This window comes from Amblyomma americanum, chromosome 4 (assembly GCF_052857255.1).
Source record: "Amblyomma americanum isolate KBUSLIRL-KWMA chromosome 4, ASM5285725v1, whole genome shotgun sequence".
NCBI lineage: Eukaryota > Metazoa > Arthropoda > Arachnida > Ixodida > Ixodidae > Amblyomma > Amblyomma americanum.
Genome location: NC_135500.1, coordinates 139386289 through 139409242, shown reverse-complemented (window position 1 = coordinate 139409242; position 22954 = coordinate 139386289). Strand labels below are relative to the sequence as shown.

Sequence of the window (22954 nt, the reverse complement as noted above, 5' to 3'; positions counted from 1 at the left end):
GCTTTTACAAAGGGCAATGAAAATAAACTCCACTCATGGTTCGTAGAGAGCTTTGTAAAAAAAAAATTGGCTGTGGTTTAGCTTTGGTTAAACCTGGAGTGACGCGATAGCTACAGCTGGCCGAGTGGAACTCGCTCAGTCGATTTGCAAAGTCAGTCTTTCGCCGCTTTGTTCCGCTGGGCGATCCTTCTCCATCTTCGTCCCTGGACGTGATTCACCCTCTCCACTCCCGCACGTGGCCAACCACGTGGCGGCGCCGCCACGCTTAAGGCTCGAAATGCTAGCGTAATGTAGCTATCGCTACAAAACCGCGCGTCGCCTAAAAGAGAGCGCGGGACAACGGGTAGCAGGTGCATTTCTCAACTTGTTTCTGCTGTGTCTTCGCGCCCTTTGTTGGAGAGTTTTACAATAGCGTATGAGCGCTTACGTGCATTGTAAGCAAACATTTAGCGCGAGGTTGCAGTGGAAATCGCATAAGCACTTTTATTTTGTAATACGCCAACCTGAACGCAACGATAGCGGAGACCGCAGTGGCGCCACCTGGTTCAGCCTTGTTTTCCGCATTTAGCCGAGGTTATCCAAGTCGTGTCGCTTTGATAGCAAGTTCCATGGTCAGTTAAGTCGAGCCAGGGCCCAATTTCTTTTAGGTAACTGAACCGAGCCAGGGTTTTAATAACGTCATGTTGAGTTCTTTCGGGCCCGTCTGCCTACCGCCGAAACGACTACATTTGGCAAGGCTACCTTGGCGTAAAAATCCAAATCAAGGCAATTCACAATCGGCGGTGTCTTGTTAGGGTTGAGAACTGCGGAATCGTTACACAGAAGCGAAAATTGGGCAAGTTTATCCCTCTTTCGTTATGCTGTTAGCCAGGGGAGGCAAAGAGAATATCACGTGTACCATTTAAAGGGAATGAATATGCCTAAAAACCCAATAACATTGACGAATTCTCTCCGAAGCGGGTGACGTGGGCGCCGCCATCTTGGCAACGCTATTTTTCCTAGCGTAAGGAAGAGCACGCACGCTAAATTCGAAAAAGGGGTGCGTAACGCGCACGTACGCTAAACCTCGATTTGGAATAGCGTTTCGCGCATGCGCAGTACTAAAGACGCTATATTACAGCGCTCTCTATGCTTTTGCGTATGTCTGCGTACGCTATACTAAAAGTCGTCGTACAAGAAGAAATTGTCTGTTGTTCACAGTGTATTTACTGTTCAAAGCAACACGAAAATGAAAACTATTAGAATGCATCTAACGATTGCTCCCAAGCTAAGACTAAAAAGAGTGCTTTTCGTGTGCTTTCTTAAGTACTTTTTCTCCAGACGTGTGATTCCTCTATAATATTAGCCTTTCAAGTTCGATGCAACGGTAAAATGAATTTCTGTCCTGAGTGCACGCCAAGTTTGTCTTTTCCTTTTGCTCGCATTTGTAGCAGCCGACAGTAACATGGCAGTGGAAGTGCATTTATTTAATCATAACAGTGCTGCGGCGTTCACGCTGAACACTTCATGCAACACTTCATCGCACCGAAGCTGCCAGAGGAAAGCCTGATTGCAAGTGTCACTTCAATGAAAAGCTTGAATAAAAATTGGCAGTGGTTTAGCTCTGGTTAAACCTGCAGTGACGTGATAGCTACAGCTGGCTGAGTGGAACTGCGTCACGTGACCACCCACGTGACGAACCACGTGATCAGACACACCGCCGCGCCGCCGGCAGCTTCTCCGCACCACGTGACCAACCACGTGACAGCGTGGCGCCGCCGCCACTCTGAAGGCTCGATATGCAACCGTATTGTAGCTATCGCTACAAAACAAAAATGCCCGACTCCCGTACTTGACCTCTACAGTTAATTAACGCCCGGGTTTAAAGCCCCTGCTCGGCGGCGTACTTAGTGGGGCACACGTACAGTGTTTACTGCACTTGCGAACGCGACAGCAGAGAGATCTGACGGGAGCACAATGGGTGCTGTTCGCTGTCTCCGCACCGCTGCCTACGGAGTTAAATGCGCCGTCTTGGTTCAGCTAATGCAAATATTTGAAGCACAGAAAAAATCCCCAACACATGTTGCCATTGTTAATGCGCGTCATTCTCGAAGCGAGGTAGGCGAAGATGTGGTGCTGATAAACGCGGCCGTAAGTGTTGTGAAAATCAGCGACCAAGCTGACTTTATTCAACTTGCAACGCAGCGGACCCGTCGATAACTGCTCATGTAAAGGCGAACCAGCAACAGCGAACCGGTGCTAGAGTTTGAGGAAATACCATTGCCACATTGGCAAAAAAGAAAATATAACGTGATAAAATAGACCTTTTAGTTGAAAGTCGGTTATGAAAAATGTAAGACATATTAACAGTAAGTTTATAAGCTTATCGAAGCTCTAACACAGACAACACAGGCGTGCATGCTGTTTAACAGGTATAAAAGAAAGGAATAAGGGGAAATAGAGAACGAAACAAACAATACAGACAGACAGGGTAAGGTAAGTTAAGATACGATAAGATAGATAGATAGATAGATAGATAGATAGATAGATAGATAGATAGATAGATAGATAGATAGATAGATAGATAGATAGATAGATAGATAGATAGATAGATAGATAGATAGATAGATAGATAGATAGAGAGATAGATAGATAGATAGATAGATAGATAGATAGATAGATAGATAGATAGATAGATAGATAGATAGATAGATAGATAGATAGATAGATAGATAGATAGATAGATAGATAGATAGATAGATAGATAGATAGATAGATAGATAGATAGATAGATAGATAGATAGATAGATAGATAGATAGATAGATAGATAGATAGATAGATAGATAGATAGATAGATAGATAGATAGATAGATAGATAGATAGATAGATAGATAGATAGATAGATAGATAGATAGATAGATAGATAGATAGATAGATAGATAGATAGATAGATAGATAGATAGATAGATAGATAGATAGATAGATGGCAACAAAAAAGAGAAAGGAAAGAAAAATTCTCTACTAATAAAAGAGGTGGTTTATTTCGTAGTAAACTAGCTTGTTGGGAGCTCTTCTCATCTGATATTACACAGCCAAAAAAGATAAATGAAAACTGGCTACCTTTATCAAGCGAACAACAACAAAAACTTACCGTTAATCTATCTCTGCTTGCTGCTTCACGGCGCGCTATAGGCGGGTTTGTCCACTCGTATATCACTGACAAAACTGAGCCACGACAAGACCAACCGGTCAACGTCAACGTACGCTACCCGCGTATGATTTTAGGATATTCTTTATGCCAGCTTTCGATTGCAGAGATTCGACCTCGATGGAATACAAACTATTAATGAAACATAACCACTAGACAAAAGAAGATAAACTTGAAACTCTGATGCGCTTGTGGACTTCAGAAGAGCTGTCAGACTACCGCCAGCTGTACACCCTAATGAAAGCAGATATAAGCACTGCGCATTCATTAACTGCGCACCATGTCTGTGTTTTATGGCATTGTAATATGCCTTGTTGTTTGTAGAAGACTTCTTTCGCGCTGCTCTTTTCAATAAGAGGTGTAACGGAGGAGTCGCAGATGTACAGCTATTGTAATGCAGTTATCCTGACCGAACTTGCTGCTCTGAGCCTAGCATGTGTTTTTTACGCATTAAATTTATTCCTTGCAGTTCTGCTGTCAATGCTTCAGTCGACCTTTTAAAGTAAGGCGCGTACATTTTACTCAAAATACGAAGCCCTCAGTTTATACACGTGTTCAACGTCGGGCTACTTAATTGGACAACTCAGGTTTCAGAAAGCGCGAACATATGCTGAGAGAGACAAAGGCATCAGTGCTGCCATTAATATTGTTCTTTAATGACACAGGGAAGGGCGAACGTTGCAGCAGAATATGGACGTGTATACAACGGTACACTGTCTATTTTTCGGCCCCGCGTTTGCGCCGTTCCGAGATTACAGACAAATCACCCAACTTGCCACGTGTACTTGCGCAGTTTAATTCTTTAGCCTCAGGGGATTTTTCTACATCTGTAGAGCTGCTCGAGCTCTCCTCCTCCGAGCATCTGGCACGCAGCCTTTCTCTGATATAGTTGACAACCCCTCACCCTTACTAAGCTACGCAGAAATTACGGAGCACTATAAGATCACAAGAAGGAAATATCCTCTTCCTCACAAAACCTTAAGTAAATATGAAGAGCACATAATCAGGCGACTACAAACTAATACTCTGCCCAATCCTTACCTAATGAGTAAATGATACCCAGAAACCTACCATTCGTCCTGCCCCTTCTGTGGAGCAGTTGGCACACTCTTTCACGCGGTTTGGGAATGTCAAGAAAACCCAGACTTGGACAGCAATCCCGATCCGACTCATGAGCGCTGGGAGGCAACCCTTCATAGCCACAGCCCACTTGACCAGAAATCGCTGGTTGAGAGGGGCCGGATTATGATGACGACCAATGGGTTCTCGTACTGAATCCACCCAGTTTTTGTGCTCTGAATAAATGTTTTTCCTTCTCCTCTACATCTGTCCCTCCACACTCGTCCCAACAATGCATTTTCATGTTTCTTGTCTTTGCTTGAGTTGTTTGAGATCTGAACGCCCATATCAGGCTACTTCGTCAATGACAGAGAAATGCAAGACACGGCTTGAAAACGAAACATTCTTATAGCATATCCTCTCCAGTTGGGGTATAGAACTTCTCTGATAACAGTACAGATCAACTCAATAATAATAACGATCGCCCATGTCCTTACGAGTTCACACTTCATGCATGGCGGGCTATAGGTGGGGGATCTGTGATGCATGTTGTCCGGATGCATTGCAAGAAGAAAGAGTAGCAGAAGAATAGGAACACAAAAGGAAATACAGGGACTTCTACAGGCAATCGGCTGGAAATGCAATCCGGCACATATTTTAGTTTCATGTTAGCATCAAGCGTGAACCGTACGTCTGCTGAGCGCCACGAGAGTTACACCAAACGGTATACTTCGCGACCAGGTGAATACCAGGAGATTATTATCCGAACAGCATGCCAAAGTCGGCAGTACCTCCGCATCTATATGTGTTCTACACGAAGGCTGCACGCAGAAAGGCTAAAGCCACGCATGCCATCAAAGCGGAATAAAAGATGTGCATCGCGCGTGGCAAAGACGTGTGAAGGTCGGAAAAGAAAGAGAGAGAGAGAAAGCCCTCGCAGAGCTGAGGCTCTATCGTGGAGCCGCTCTTATCGGTGTACTCGCCTCGAGGCGTCCGTGTCTTGGAGGCGATGAAACCCAAAGCTCCCGGTCACTGGCCACAAAAGGACGAGACAAGGAGGAACGGAACGTATACCGAAAGGCAGCGCTATGCGAACTTGACCGCACAACGTAACGAACCAGCTTAGAAGAAAGAAAGAAAGAAAGAAAGAAAGAAGGAAAGAAAGAAAGGAAGAAAAACAGAAAGAAAGAAAGGAGAGCTATAAAGGAAGGATGGAGGAAAGACAGAGAGCTAGAAAACAAAACATTGAACCGGGCACGTGAAGGGAGGAACGGCCAAGAAAGAGAACGGAAAGAGGACGACACATAGAGAGAGGAGAGTGTGGGGGAGGGGATGTTGCTTTATGGGGAGTACAAACAAATGCGATGCGGCGTAGCGTGTCCGCGATAAATATCGTCCGCTGGAAGCTGCATTCGTCAACGATGCAATCTCAACGGGACGACAGGAGCGGAGCGAGCGGGAAATTGGGGAGAGAAAAAGGGAAGAAAAAGTGGGGGAAGCGGAGAAGCGTCCCTCGGCAACGCGCATCATTCAAAAAGGGGGATTGAGGGCGCGGACGGAGCGTAACTGGCTGTCCAGAGGAAGTAGCGGCCGCCTTGAAAGAACGAGCCTGGTGGCGTCCGGATGGATTCTGATCTCCAGGCACTTTGCGCCGCCCGAGACAGAAAGCGGGGGTAGGCAGGAAAAGCGAGTGGGTGGGTATAAAGAACGGCGCTGCGCCGATGAGAAATTTTTGAAAACGGTGTATTGGCGCGTAGCTGGCGCGGGATTTATGTCGTTGAGGGCAGGGAGCGATGAACGAGAGCCAAAGACGTCTCAGGAATGGCGAGGACAACGCCCGGTTGCCGGTGTTTTCTTCCTGCGTGTAAAAAGCACGCTCCCTGGGCTTTTCTGTCACGAGCTCGTAGGACGCTGTCCGGGATTGATTCGAAGTACGATGGGTCAGTTCGGGGCACGCTCCAGGGTTGAGAAGGATGCAGTGCGCTGATACTAACCGCAGGCAGCCGAATGTACGTGTAACTGCAGTAATCCCGACCGCGGCGGCTGCATTTCTATGGAGGCGAAATTAAACAAAGAACCGTCCTGTGCTGTGCCTTGTCAGTGCGCGTTAATGAACCCCAGGTCGTCGAAATTAATTTGGAACCCTCCACTACGGCGTCTCTCATAGCCCATGCTTTGACACATTAAACCCAACATAACACAGCATAACATAACATAAGATAACGTAACATAACATAACATAAGATAACGTAACATAAAATAACATAACACAACATAACGTAACATAACATAACAGAACATAACACAATACAACATACAATGACATAGCATCTTAGATGTGTCTACGGTAGGGAGAAGGCAGCAAGATGAGATCATTTACAACACAAAGCAAAATGAACAAGGATCAACAGGTACCCTTGATCCGCTAACTTGAGTCTGCTAGCCAACTAAATGCGCTCCGAATCTCCTAAGAACACCTCAGTGTAAGCGCCGATTGTGGCGGCTTCTCTAGTTGTTGTTGTTGTTGTTGTTGTTGTTAGCCTATCAAAAGATGGCACATACCCACACTGGGGGATCGGCCAAGAATCGGGCGGCTATTCACCTGAACGCAGTTAACAAAAAGGAAGAGCACGTGGGAGCGCAACACTGGTGAATTGTTCCTCATGAACAGAAAAGGGATGAGAGTTTTGATTTTAAAATTTTAAGAATAATAATAAAGAGAGGGATTAAATATCAATGATTTAGTCAAAATGTAATAATTGATAGAAAAGAAAAGGTTGGAACACATAGCAAGGCAGTCGGTGAGATTCTATCAGGAAATTTAGAACAGCGGTACAAACAGATCTGTAGCTGAACCCAAATGTGGTGGCGCCAAATGATAGCAAGAGCGGGCTGCTCAAACTAAGGCCAAGATGCTGCAAGGGCTCCTCCAGCAACCTTTTTCTCAGAGAGCTGAATCGGCGACAATACAGCCAAAAATGTTCAATAGATTCAGGCTCACGGCAAAATGCACAAAGGGGAGAGAGCGCCAAACCCGACTTGTGTAAATAGAAATTTAGAGGGGGGATGCGGCAGCGCAGCCTCGTCAGTGATACTTCAAGCTGCCGAGAGCAACAAATTTTCCTGTTCCAATAATATTTAAGGTGCTCATAATCCGCCGATGTTAAAAGTGATGTGTCTTGCGTGCTTAAAAACGCATGTCGCCGAAATCTAGATGCTGTAATATAGGCTGTAGCCGGGATGATTGGCAACACGGGGCCGCTGAGGGAAGCCTTTGCGAGATTATCAGCAATCTCATTTACTGTCACACTGCTGTGACCGGGAACCCATACTAAATGAACAAGGCTCAAATGCGGAGGAAGTAGGGATAAGAAAGTTGATAAAATGGGACAGTCAACATGTGCAGCGAGGGATGAACACAAAGATAAAGAATCAGTAATTACTGCAACTGCTGTAATAGAGGGGTCTAGCTTGCGTAGAGCAAGTACAACTGCTAGAAACTCTGCTTGAAAAATAGGGGTGCAATCTGGAAGGCGCAGAGAAAAGGACCAGTCTAAATGCGAGCAAAATGTTCCCACACCTGCTTTTTCATTGCAATGCGATGCATCAGTGGCTATTGCTATATCTGTAGGTAGGGTCCTCAGATGATCTTCTAGAAGACCATTTAGAATACTCGGTGGCAAAAGTTTTGCATTTTTTGGGAATATGTCGTCGAAAACAATATGGATAGCGGGCCCATTGCGAAGCGCAGGAAGAATATCATAAATGTTTACATCTAAAGGCTGAAGTAAGCTTTGCACAAACACTACCTGAGGGGAATTGAAACGAGACCAGGGGACACCAAAAAAGGAGGTCGGCTGAGAACAGAAAATGCTTTGGTAACGGTGGAAATGGGATTCATAAATCCTGAGGTATGTTTGCACAGTTAAAAACTGAAGTCGTGAAAAGAGAGACGGAATGCGGGCTTCAAGGTACATCACATTGATAGCCACAAATTTTAGAAGGCCGAGGCACATGCGGAGTGCTTCCCTCTCTAAAAGGACGAGAGGGCGAAGTTTATATGTAGCCGAGCCTGAAAACAACACTGATCCAAATTCTAAAATTGGCCTGACATACATTATGTAGATCATTAATAGCGCATCTCTGCGCATGCCGTACCGGTGATGACAATCTCCGTAACATGCCCACGGCACGAGCCCCTTTCGCCGCGACATGGTCAATGTGAGGTCGCCAGGTGAGTTTGTTGTCATAAATGACCCCTAGGTGTTTCAGGGATTGAACCTGCGATATTATTTTTAACTGGCAAGTGAGAGAGACCACTACAGGAGTGAATAGAGGGAAAACAAGAGTGGCGCACTTGCCAACATTTAACTTCAGGTGTAATGCGCTCAACCAGTGCTCAAGTGTATTCAAATATGACTGCAACAGACCATACAGAGAATGTATATCCGGCGCAGCAGAAAAACGCAATATTAAACAGAATAATAAAGAGCACAGGAGAAAGAACAGCTCCTTGCGGTACACCTCGCGTTTGTCTATACCTATCTGAATGAACACCATTATGGACGCAAAAGAATTCCCTGTTATGAAGAAATGCAGATATCCATGCAACTATATAATCTGGAAATTGAAGAGACTGTAGCCTATGTATCAGGATGGAGTGTTCTACGCTGTCGTAAGCTTTGGCGACATCTAACGTAGCCAAAGCCGCGACCAGGCGTTGACGACGAGCAAGGAGAATTCTGCTCTCAAGATCAGCATGTACATTCCATATCGAACACCGTGGCCGGAAACCGAGTTGGCACGGGCTGAGTATACTTTTGCGGTACACAATGGTTGACACCCGAATTAGTAACACCCTTTCTATCAACTTTACCACGTTTGATGTTAAGGAAATTGGCCTAATATTATCCAATTCATAGCCTCCACCCTGATTTTTAAGTAAAGGGATCACGTTGGACAGCTTCCACTCAGAATGTATCCAAGCGTGTTTGAGAGAGTAGTTTATTAGGTGCAATAAGGAGTTGGGAGACTCTTCAAATAGAATCTTGAGCATCTTTGTGGTAACACCATCAGGACCAGGAGCAGCAGCTGGCAATCTCTGGACAACTTGTGAAAGCTCTGATAGATTTACTTGTGAGGCATTATCATTTGGCACGACTGGTGCAAACAACAATGGTCGCAAAGGTAGTAAAGACGAGAACCGCTTTTGCAGGCCTGTGGCTATTAATTCAACCGCCTGGATAGCTTCTACAGGTGACATAACTAATGACTGAAAATTATGAGAGGACATGAGCTGTTTCCTAGACCGTAGAAAACCGAATAGTGCACGTCGGTTGCCCGCCTTTGAAAGATAATCGAAGTGTTCTGAGTCATATTTTTCCTTTCCGCGAGAAACTGTGCGTTTAAAGGTGGCTGCAATAAATTTATAATCACTCCAGTTATTCGGACATTGGTTATGAAGAAGCTTTTTCCATGCTGCCTTCCTCCGCCTGGAATCTCTTGTACAGTCCGCATTCCACCAGTTAGAAGAATTCCCTTTTGTTGGCCTCGCCAGGAACTCTGACTTTTTACGGCTTTCCTCAATAGCCAGACATATGCTTGCTGACTGGTGGACCTCGGCGATGTTAGACACTGGAGCAAGGGCAGAGCGCAACGCCGTCTGAAATCTGTCATAATTTACATGTGACCGCAACTGAGAAGACGCCTGAGTAGCACGACATATAATATCAAAATGAATAGGTATATGATCACTTGAGGTGCCGCTATCAACTGTCGACCAATTCGTTACGCCAATTCCAGGACTAATGAACGTAAGATCTAAAACAGATTGAGTGTGTGAGCGAATATAAGTGGCCGATCCTGAATTTAAGCACATCAGGTTGTGATCAGAAACCCAGTCCCAAAGGCGCTTGCCGCATGTATTAGTCCTAAAACCCCACGACACATGGTGAGAATTGAAGTCCCCGAGAACTGGGTTTTTACAGTTTACGAGTAAAAAGTCCAGAGGTCTAACATCCTGGACTCCATTGGGGAAATAACAATTTGCTATTGAAAATGGAGAGCACCCAGGAAGTACAAAGTCTATTGCCAAAATCTCACAGTCAGGAGACATTTGTTGAAAAGATACCACAGCCCTGTGGCAAAATTTAATGCATGTTAATGCATGTGAAGTTAATGCATGTTTGAATCACTTCGTCGTCTAGCGCCTCGAAGTTTGCGTCTTCTTTCTCGAGTTCTGCACTGGCCCTATGTTGCTAGAACCCAGACTGTAACGTACAATCTTTATTGCAAACATTCTAGAAAAAGAGTGCAATCGTTCGTAATCTTCAGTTTTTCGGTACTGTTGACAATCATTTACAGTTTGATCTGCATGCTAAGTCTTTTAAACTAGGGTTGGAAGAGCAAGAAGACGAATCAGCTGATGAAAAAATACGCAAAAGGAACACGAGGGACGGGAAGGGAACGACGCAGAGAAGTGCCATACGACTAAGATACCATTTGTTATCCAGGTACTAATTAAAACTCGGCATTATTTTCACCCGGAAAATATTCGCTCATTGTACTATTTTTTAAATACACAGTCCCTTTGCATATTGGTTATCATCTCGGGCTAACACAATTTTCGCATCTATGCTGTCTTCATCATCTTAAGAATTAAGCCGCACGCTTTATTACATTCAGTCACCCTAGAGATTCCGCTCCGCATCTGTATTATAACCTTGGAATTCCACTATTGTCCCTACAACTTGACCACACGTTAACTATGCTTATCTTTCATGCTCATACCAATGACATTAATCTGAATAGATTTGATTCAATACGATTATCTGATTTAAATAACATCAGATTTTCTGAACGTAACAATTTGCTTCTACCAAAAATCAACACTATAATAACGGAAAGCAGACAGTTTATTTATCCATCATCTCGTGATGGAATTCATTGCCTCGTATACAGCTGTCAAATTATCTCTCACCCAACCGTCTTTTCAGCACTCTTTGAAGAATCATTTGTTGTCCACTCTTACAGATTCTAACAGTTAGATGTTTTGTATTTTTTCCCTTTCTTTAGCTGTAACAATTGTTTGTTCCAGTGTTCGTTCGGTTTCTGCATTAACGTAATTACTACGTATCGTGCCTCATGTTCTTTGTTGATTTTTGCTTTTTATATTATTTAATTTTCACATTTTTTCTTGGTAAAGATGTTTGTCTCGTAACTCAAATGCACTAATGTGCTTTTACGCATGATTTTGTATAATTACTCTGCATTTTGTGTGCAAACTTGTGTTATTTTTCGCGCTTTAACTACATTTATACTGTGCTGCCTAACCTATGAGTTTATTTTGGCGTGCTTTGTAACAGGAGATTCCCCTGACACTCTCACATCCGGACTTCCTTCTGTACTGTTTATTGTCGATGCAATATGTATTTAATTGCAAATAAACATCAAACCTGAAACTCTGATGTGTCGAAAGTTTCTTAAATAATGTAACTGATGTAACGTCTGCGGAGGACAGTAAGGATGGCGTCGGTGTGCGCAGTAGTGTTCTAAATTAATCATAATGAACAAATTAAAATAGATAAAGATTGGTTTGATTTGGTTTATAGGGGCTTAACGTCCCAAAGCAACTCAGGCTATAAGAGACGCCGTAGTGAATGGCTCCGAAAATTTCGACCACCTGGGGATCTTTAACGTGCAGTGACGTCGCACAGTACACGGGCCTCCAGAATTTCGCCTCCATCGAAATTCGACCGCCGCGGCCGGGATCGAACCCGCGTCTTTCGGGCCGGCAGCCGAGCGCCATAACCACTCAGCCACCGTGGCGGCAAAATAGCTAAAGAAACAGACGTTACTTAGATGTGTGAATAATCAATAACTCAACAACCGTACAAATAAAGACAGACAGTTAGCTCAGTGCTAAGTAATCCTGCCTCTTAGCAACCGCGAAAACCGAGGAATTTCAATCCATACCACCTTCACCTGGTAACCCTAGTTGGCGTCCCGCGGCCCTCAGGCGTGCGGCGGCGTTCTCCGTCAGTTAACGCAATCCTTCGTTCACTCTGCTCCTCGTTGCTGCCTGCGTGGACTTGACGCGCCCGGCGGTGCGCCTTAATAGACTAGCGCGGCACGACGCCGCCACGTTTCGGCATAGCAGCCGCCAACACCCACGCGTCGCAACGCCGCGGGGGCCGCGGGTCCATTTGTCCCCCTCAGCGGAGGCCGACCGCTGCTAGCGACAAACCGCTCGCCTCTCTCCGAGTGGGACAGCGCATTCTCCAGGAGGGCGCTATTCGTCACTGTGGCGGCAAACAAGGCGTGACAGCTGTATGGGAAGCATCCATCGGAGGGCGCCGATGGAGCGTCCCTCCCTCCGTTCAGTTCCGACTCTGCCGACTACGCCGAGAATCCGCTCCTCGATCCGTTGTTTGTCCGTGTTGGCGTGAGATATACGCTCGGGCCTCTCTCTCTCTCTCGCCGCCGTCTCCAAGATGTGGGTTTAATAATAATAATAATAATAATAATAATAATAATAATAATAATAATAATAATAATAATAATAATAATAATAATAATAATAATAATAATTGTTTTTTTGGGGAAAGGACATGGCGCTGTATCTGTCTCATATATCGTTGGACACCTGAACCGCGCCGTAAGGGAAGGGATAAAGGAGGGAGTGAAAGAAGAAAGAGAGAAATAGGTGCCGTAGCGGAGGGCTCCGGAATAATTTCGACCACCTGGGGATCTTTAACGTGCACCGACATCGCACAGCACACGGGCGCCTTAGCGTTTTTCCTCCATAAAAACGCAGCCGCCGCGGTCGGGTTCGAACCCGGGAACTCCGGATCAGTAGTCGAGCGCCCTAACCACTGAGCCACCGCGGCGGGTGTGGGTTTCGTCCCCTCACTCGTTTCAGGAGCAGCGAACCAAACACAGGATCCGGCGCGCGAGCACGAGCGTGATTTGTGTCGCTGATTTGTGCACGTGCTTCGTATACAGGGGGTGGTGGAAACAAAATGAGAACAGAGCGGAGCCCAGGCGCTCCGTCGCTCGCATTCCTTTTCATCACGCTTTTACTTTGGTGAGAGCGAAAAGACGCTCGTCCATGATACATTCCAGGACAACTCTAACGTCTTCATTGTAACACTCAGATGAAAAGCGCGATGACTGGGGATCTTTAGCGATGTCAGTGCAGGTTAAATATCCCTAGGTGGTCTAAATTATTCCGGAGCCCTCCACTACGGCACCTCTTTCTTCCTTTCTTCTTTCACGCCCTCCTTTATTCCTTCCCTTACGGTGCGGTTCAGGTGTCCGCCGATATATGAGACAGATACTGCGCCATTTCCTTTCCCCTAAAACCAATTTTTATTATTAACAGAAATTCCATCAGTGGGGCGCGTAGGCGCCGCGTTGTTCGCGTTTCTTTTCATCGCGACAGTACAAACGCCGGCTGTGCAGAGAAACACACTTAAGTAGACGTGTCTCGCGATGAGCCGGCATGTTTTACACTGACCGCCCTGATCTAAAAGCGCTCGTGCGCCAGTTAGTCGCCTAACGATCACACGTACTATCGTACTCGGTATGAGTTGCTACGCGTCTGAACCACGTGAGGCTACTTAGGTTTCCAATTTGCAGTAAATCAATGAGCGTTCACACAGTGCAGTCAACTTGCCCACACATTGGGTTTACTTTCTTCTTTGCATAAGCGACTAAATGCACAGCCTTCCAGCAACGCTGGGTTCGCACTTCGAGAACTGAGTTCCTTCCAGGCCTTCTGTGCTGCAACTCATATTGAATGCGACAGTACATACGCAGATGATTTGCAGTCGAATGACGTCGAAAGCGCAGTGAAGGTGTACCAGATATGGTTTCCACTGCTTCAACACAATAGGTTGGAGGAGGTGGTGATAAGCTGATTAGAGAAAAAAAGAAAAACGCGGAGGTTTTCCCGCGGTCCACGCTCTCCGACATGTCGGCCGCCATGACGTTGCCTCAAGCTATCAAGGCCGTAGTCTAGGGCCATGCTTTGCAACGATTTCTCTCCGGTTTAGTTCTTTTATCTTCTCAATCATTCCATGAATACTACTGGATGAGTCAGAGGTGGTAGTTAGTAAGGTGTCAGCTGTTAATTCTGGTTTCGAAGCCCACCAATGGCAAATAGGCGAAAGAACTGATTACGAAAAGAATCATTGCAGAGTGTGCCAACCCTTGGCATCATATGCCTGCACGTGTAAGAACTGCAAGCCAGGAGAAAAGTTGCCGGCGCTTCGGAGACGTCAAGGTCATCGAAACGCAGGAACGGAACGACTAACAGCTTGTGCTGCCTGGAAGTGCTTCATTTATTATTTTTTCTTTGCTGCTGTTGTTGCTCACAGCGCCTGAGTTATTTATGCGAACGCACCCACTGAAGCAATGTACACGGGGCCCCTTTAAACGTTGTCGTGACGATGTCTCAATGGGTATACAGTAAACATACGAGGTCGAGTCTCGTGTGCCCCGTTAAGTGGTGATGTTTGTCCGAAACAGAAGCCGTCGGTAGGGAGACTCTCCAGCCACCTCTTCCCATGTTTACTTCCTACCAGCAGCAGCCGAGCTCAGCCTCTTTGTACGGCTGTCCGGCAAACGCTCGCACGATGAAAAATTTACAAGTGCGCGCGTTTAGAAAGCGCGCGTTTAGAAAGCGCGCGAAAGAGATCAGGGACGCCCATTCTGCGCTTCCCTGTCCCGTAGCTTATTTGCTTTAAGCTCGAGCCATCGTGCACCCGCCCAGGAAGCGAAACCGTTGCAGGAACTAGTTAATGCAGGTTACCGAATGCTGTGCGCAAGACCTGAACTTGGACCAGATCTTGAGGAGAGGGACCACCAAGCGCGTTTCAGCTTTGAAAGCCGTTAAGCGGCCAAATATAGCGCCCGCTCCCCTTGTATGACCGGGAAAGGGTACTCATGTGCGAATGCGTGTGAGGGGTAGTATACTTGCGAGACTATTTCCACTATTTTTTTCCTTTAGTGTTAATGGTCAACTGGCACGGAGGATGATTGGCTATAGCGTTCTTCTATTGAACACGGGGCAGTGATTAGGGCTCAGGCGTGGCGGCCGCATTTCGATAGAGACGAAACGATGGCTTACGTGCTTAGATTTGTAATAAAGGAGTAATTACTTATTGGCATCTACCTAAGCGCAGCCATACGGCTTCAAGGCTTAGTAGTTAAAGAAAAATTCGTCCTGGTCCGGGGTTCGAACCCGGGACCACCGCTTCACCGGAGCAGTCGGTCTACCAATTCAGCTAACCGGGACGGCAAGCTTATTGTAGGGCGAGAGCGAATTGATCAATAACTCGAAGTGGGAACAGTGCTGGTCAAATGTTTAGGGGAATCCCCCAAGGTGGAGCATATTTGTAATAAGGGAGTAATTACGCATTTCGGAGCCTACATTTCGGTGCTCGTTTAATTATTCCAGATGAATGGAACCATCTTGGAGCACGCCACTACGTTTAATTCCCAAAAGCCGCTCCCTTGAATTTGACGCGTCAAAAATAATTAATAATTAGTCTCACCGGTGAAGTGTCTTGCTGAAGTCCTCAGGGGGCACCTCATGTTTGCAGAAAAAAATCAAACCATGCCGCAGCGGGCTTGGGTACAAAGCTTAAATTCATGTAACTGAACACGCCTATTCACGGCAGAGCGTGTAATAAGCGAGCGGCTCACTGGTACCCAGATAGAGCAGATAATAACCAGGACGAAAACGATAAGTGTCCCTGTGATGACGTCGTCGACACTATAGGGCGTTTGTTCCTGGATAGATAAGCGCTATGAAGTAATGGAAGCAACTTCCTAACAAAGACTTCAGTCACTTATTTTTGCGATGGAGAGACGTGCAGACGTAAGAATTTGTGAAGACAACGATAGTGCACGGCCTTTCTTAGACGTTATACGCAGCGAAACGGGCGCACGCGTGGGGTCACTGCTGCAGATTTAGGACTGCCACCTTTCGCTACTTCACGATGACATTTAAAAAGGAACGCTTGCGACTGAAGTCACGGATAGAAAAAGGAAAAGTCGATGGTCAGCGCGAACTTTAAATACCAATTTATGCCTTCTGCTCTTTTCTCTTTGTTTTGATAGGACGTAGAAAGAATTATTTCTAAAAAAAACGAAATAAAGAAAGCAGGCGCAAAACGAGCATTCGAGGTACCTCTAGCAAAATAAACAAAATAAAACTTGTCCGGCCAAAGCAGTCAGCTGCTGGAGGGGCGATTTTCCTCTTCTGCGCATTTGAAAGATAAGGTTGGAGACCGGATGCGCACTTGTCGACGTGAGCACTTCGCGGAGAGCCCATGCAAAGAGAGACAAAGAAAGAAATAAAGAAGGAAAGAGCCGGAGTCTCCATATTGGCCAAGCAACATCGTTCGAGAAATAGGCGCCAAAGAAAAGAATAAGAGGGCCGCGTGTCCTTATCAGGGTGGAGTGCGTTGCAAGCTTTGGCAACGCCCAGATCATAGAGATGAAAAAAAGGTAAAGGCAAAAAAATATATGGGGGGGGGGGGGGAGGGGGAGGAAACACCAGAGGAATGCGCCTTCAGCATTTCGCTGGCTGGCGGAAAAAGCATGCTATTCTTCCAACGTTCCTCTGCGTAGAAAGACGCTTTCGCCGTTCCTGCCCACGTCCTCGATCAGCAGATAACGGCTGGGTAGTCCGGCAGCTGCACTTATTCTTCGCTTTTCATTTTGCCTGGATGCCAGGTAAACCTCTCGTAGTGCACTCCAGGAAAGGTATACAGTAGAGGCCAATAAGTAGAAGAGCTGCACTAACCGGAAGCACTCAATCCAATTGTTGACAAATGTAAGAGTTAGACAAAAACTGGGAAAGCAGCGGTTGAGTGTTGGATATGTTTCCTACCTCGAATTCTATAAACCAGTATAGGAACAACGAACAAACAAAGCATTTGGTGGTGTTTGGAAGGAAGTAACTGAGCTTTACTGATGAAGGACAGCTGTTTTTGTTCAGAGGTGGTTCGAGCTTGTAAACAAGCGGTGTGACGTCACTAGCGCGTTGCTGTGGTGGGCACAAAACCGACAAGCCTGTTGGAGAATACCGCTGAATCAGCTTTACAGAAGGAGACGAACGCGGCAGTTCGGCGCACCTCAGGTAGGCAGCTTACTGTGGGCAGGCCTTGGAGCTCCTCTCCTATGCTCCGGTTTAGGCGGATTTGTCTTCTGTGGGTAACGAGGCCACCAATGTGCCTGGATAGTTTTCCTTATTCTTAGAACCCTCAACGTTGGCTTTCTATACAGGCTTCTTACTCTTGTCTTTTAAGCTCAAGGCAGATATAGGAGTTTCATGCTTGGGTCGGGTATGTTAAGTGCACGTTAAGAACATGTGTGCAGGTGTTTGCCACTTTCTACAGACATTTCTGAAAAGCGCTCCGTGGGCGTCGCTGAGGACCTCAGCGCGAGCTCTCAGCTCCCGCTGGCAACAGTTCATATAGCAGGTGTTCTGACACTGCTTCGGCCAAGCAGTGGTCAGCAGTATTCTGAAATAAATAAATCTGGGCGTACCCAGTATAGTGTTCTATATAGCTAAGTCATTTATTAAGAATGGATTACGCGAAACGAGCTAGTTAGTGACCAAAACTTCTAAACAATGACTATCGATCTTCTGGGTTAATGGGCACATTATCTGATGCCCATGAAACTTGTGGAGAGGGTGTAAACATTACAGGCTTCGCGTCAGTATTTTGTAACTTGACTGACGTGACGAGACGTCACGATTTGCGAGTTTGGAGTCTATCCCCTATAGGTTAGAACGGCTCCATATAAATACAGAGATGCACATCGCCACAAATGTAGATTCGGAACTCGACAGAAACGCTCTAAACTTACAAAAACAGAGTCCCGATTGTGTCCGTATGCTTTGAAATGGTTAACAGGTCATTATAAGGAATCTCCTATAGACCTGGCCTTCGTCCCGTTTACCAAACTACTATAAATGCAAGTGTTTGCTTTGGACGTCTAACCTTCCTGGTTAGCATATTTCGAGATGTGCCAAATATACCCCACATTATGCATGAGGTTTTTATCCATCGCTACCATCCACTACCATCATCACAGACATCAGCCGGCCTACGTCATTACCGTAATCAACTGCAAAACGAGTAGCTCCTATGCTCTCAAGGTGTCCGAGAATTCTCCACTCGTACTCGGAGAACTCGTCTATTAATTATGTAATTTTGAAATAATTCTGCTATTACTTTGGTGCCTCGGAACTTTGTGTAATTAAGTTTGTTTGTTTTTACAGTAATGGCAACTGAGTTTTTACCGAAGTGAATGAGATCAGTTTCTGCAGTCTCCTATACATTATATATTAAGTGGCTTGAATATGTTTGATTTATAACTCACCAGTATTGCAATAACTGTGCTTACATTATTATGTTCAACTGTCGCTTTGTGCAGAACACGTTCTCTTGCAGCGAATAATAATATCCCATTCTTTAATACCTAAAAGAGGTGTCAATTCAGTCGCAGACTAGGACGCCTCCTTCTAAGCATATTTTGTTACGGACTTACGCGCTCGATGAAATCGCATTTCATTTGTATGCTATAAACGTCCTCCGGGCAGAAGGAATACACAGACGAGTGAATTAGTTAAAATATTTAAGGCAGTTAAAAGAAAACATATGCCTACAAATAACAGGCGCATTCCATATTGCGTAGAATGTGGGTATGTGCGTACGTCATTAGATGTAATCCATATGTACCGTCTTTGCTGAAAGTGCAGCCCTTACGACAGGCCTAAAGACCAAAAAGTATCGAAAGATGAGGTCAAGGGTTGTCCTTACCTTACATAGAGTTAGAGTTTAAGAGATGTCATAAGTGTTCCACTGCATGGTTGGGAAATAAACCCCGTCACTTGGCAACTTCTGGCAAAGCTGATACTTATGTGTAGGGTTGACGACAAGTCCCTGCGCCAAAAGTGTCTACTTTTGAACCGTGTAGTGGGACATTATGACTACAGCGAAGCATAAAACACCAGGGGGATGAGGAGGATTGCAGTCCTCACCCTCGAGGACAATGGTGACTTCATAGGCACCTCCGTGCGACCTAGGAACATTTAGCCAACCCTCTACGTTCATAGGTGTCGGAGTGGTTGCTATTTACACTTGATACACATAAGCGTGTGTACATGTGTATACGTTTAATTTGATCGGGGTCACAATCCCAGCAAGTTGAAATAACATTTATTCGTGCAGTTTTTTGGGGGCCAGATTATAAGACGTAGTGAGGCAAGACACACAGTCGCACGATTTGGCTGCTGGTTGACATGTGACAATAAATAGCAACTAAGCGACGCGGTTCCGCTTTTAGCGAGAAGCGTCGGCTCGCCCGTGTATTGAAACTGGGCGGCCTTCCTGCCAGATGGCATTTCGCCCCATGCTGTTTCAGGCGTCTGCTGGCCGCTAGCAAAATCAAAGAAATATGAAGAATCAAAAGGCTCTTCAAAAGCTCAAGAAATCGTGGACACTTTTGTGTTAGGCCACGATTGACGGAAAACAATGAGATTTAAGCAGTCGTGGTAGTATAAAGGTGTGCAAGAGCAAGGTAAACATGACGATCACGCAATGAAAACAAAATACTGCTTTTTTGTGTGCGTGGGTGAAATACGCCAGCCAACCCACTCTTGTTTGCATATCTGGATACGCGAAAGGGTCAAACGCTCGTGTCGTCCGAAAGGTAAACTGCTATGGAGTGCATGCAAAACCCGCACTGTACCCCGACCTTGTTGTCATAGGGAGGTCACAGCAAGCCGAACTTGCTACGACCGTGTGCTTTCGGGAATAACTATTAACACTGTTTAAAAAGGGCTTGTCAGGTGGGAGCTTTAACTAAGCGTACAAGCGCCGCTTACCAGATAAAGAACGGTCAATTGTGACGTCCTGCGACTTGGAGTCGGGCTCCGTGAGACACGCGGTGACAGAAAAGGAGGTATAGGTCGCACCAGAGAGAGAGAGAAGGAGAGAAAGAGTTATTACATTCAGACAGCGATCCCCGAAGTACCGTTTCGAGCTATAACTTTCTTAACTGGTTTGGTATTTCCAGCCGGTTAACGAAGAGACGGAGATGCTTCGAAAGGCTTCGTCGGCCGATCGTAACACATACGCGAAGTTGGCTTTAATCACCCTGCCTTAAACCGAGGGCCAGAATACGAGACCTCTCTTTTTATTTTAATTCCACGTGCTTTTCAAATTCCTAATCCCATGCGCTGCGGGTCATAGCTCAGGGCACTCTGTGTGCAGAATCCACTACACTTCAATCCCAAGCATACAAAACACTCGTGAGACCGTCCTTATAAAGTACGCTGATATTATTTGGAGTCCCCACCAGAAATATTTAATAGGCAGATTAGAACGAATTCAGAACCTTGCAGCACGCTTTGTATACTCGAACCATTCCAGGCACTCTAGCATCTCTAACCCACTAAAGAAAGCAGATCTACACAGCCCAGCTCCGCGTAGAGTAGTATCAAGGCTGAAGTTCTTGTAACTACTTTACCACAGAAACTTAAACATATCAAAGGAAACATACCTTCAGGAACCATTCTTCCACTCCTCAAGGACTAACAATATGAACGCACTTCATCAACCCATAAGCCACATTAATGTTCACAAATATTCCTTGTTCCCATCAGCTATCCATTACTGGAATAAACTATAGTTGTGAACTGCAACGCAGTCAAATCTTTCTTAGAACAGGTTAATCTCCTTAATCCAACATCATTCCCACCGTGATGCCTCTGTAATGATGAAATTGTATTGCGTATTTATTTCTGCATATACATGTCTTCCTTGCTCGATTCGCCATTGTCATTTTTTTTCTGCCTTGTATCCACTCCTGCATGGGCCCAATAAGGGCCTGCAGTATTTGTAAATAAATAAATAAATAAATAAATAAATAAATAAATAAATAAATAAATAAATAAATAAATGAGGCTGCGTTTTCAGGATTCCCCGCTTTGTCTCGCCGGCTGTGCACCTCTCTGTCGAGATAACGGAGATAACGTAACGTGGCTTCGGAGTCTGTGCTGCGCATACAGCATAACAACGGCTATTTTCGTGATAGTTCCCCCGAACAATCGCTTCGTTGTCAACCAGGTCACGTGCTCAAGGGGAATTTTATACTGTCTCGCGCTGTCTTAAGCGGCATTGCAGTTCACGTCATGCACGGTACAACTGGCCAGCGTTGCTGCACTGTAGGGGCGGAACCAGTTTAAGCGCTCCCTACAACACTTACAGGGTCTAGTTGCAGGATCACACGTGGCAGTTGTGACGCCTTGCCAGACTAGAGTCGGGAGAGGGAGGAGTAGGATAAAGAGAGAATGAGGCTTTAGGAAGGGAGGAGGGAAGTTGGAGTCGAATCTTGGTACAGTATGGAGTGATCATGCGGGCCCATGTAGGGTGCCCGGAGCCTACTGCATGGAATGAGGGAGGTGGGGGGGTACTTAACCCGCCACATGCGTTAAGTCAGTTATATATGTTGTTAATTTGAACGTACTGATAAGAGAAAGCGTTTTATCCTGCACGCCTCCGCCCCAATCAGGCCTGCGTGATGTGCGCCAGGCCTGCGTTCAAAGCGCAGTAATAATAATACCGTACTGCGGCTCACAGCACCAATGTGCAGCGTACTACTGTCGTCAGGCACGACAGGCCGAGACAATTACAGTAGATACCACGGCGTAGCATAACAGCATAATAGAGACTATAGGAATAGGGTGACCGTATCGGTTATGGGCATAGGGAAATGGCGAGCCGCCAGTACGCAGGCGCAGGGCAATATTGCCAATCCGGCTACTGTCCCGCGCATGCGCACTGGCGTCCCGCCATTTCCCTATGCCCCTAATCGATACGGTCACCCTATTCTAACAGTCCATAATGAGCGAATTTGAATCCCCCCCCCCCCCCCCCCCCCCCCCTAATTTTTAACAGCGCGAAATGCGATGGAGGCGAGGACTGTCAGGGGCGGGCGCTCTCATTGGTCCGCTAGTGTTCAGACATGGTTAGCCATTCTGCATGATGCCGGTATTACTCCAGTCATTTAATTGACCTATGTTCTCAGGTTCCCCAGGACATAGAATAAAAAAGGGAGATAAGGTCGATATTCTGTAAGTATTGTCCACGAAGTGAATGGGTATATCAGTGTGCTCATCGGTATTTAACCGCGCGATGCGCTAACACATTCCATGTGGTATACCATCGAAAACCTCGATGCTACGCCTTGAGCTGAAGAATCAACGTACTTTCAGATTCATGTTTCGGCCGAGATGAAATGACACTACAGAATGTCCGCTTCTGGAAGGGAAGAACTGCAAAACCTACAATGTATTCTATCTTGTGCCGGGGACACACTGTGCCTATGGGAGGGGGATAACGTTTTACGGAAAGGAAAGCTGCAGTAACTGTCCCGCCCTTGGGCGACACCTGAGCAGCCCGTGGGGGAAGGGATGAAGATTATGAAGATAGTAAAGGGGTGGGGGGGGGGGGGGGGAGAGGGAAGTACCGCGTAATGTCATAGAGCGCATGGGTGAATGCAACCCCCTTGCGCGCGCTTCAAGCTACTCTACGATTACACAATGCATGCAGTTTTTACTTGCTTGCAAGATGCATGCTGGGAAACAGTTTTCAAGATGAACACGCAGAAGCGAAGCCCGAGGA

At 45.9% G+C, this 22954-nt stretch overlaps 1 protein-coding gene across 4 annotated transcripts in view; it reads right to left on the bottom strand.

Moving 5' to 3' along the window:
- The window catches only part of Octalpha2R (alpha2-adrenergic-like octopamine receptor), a 619288-nt gene that overhangs the window by 10180 nt on the left and 586154 nt on the right, over positions 1–22954 (bottom strand). The gene's annotated exons all lie outside the window — the stretch shown is intronic.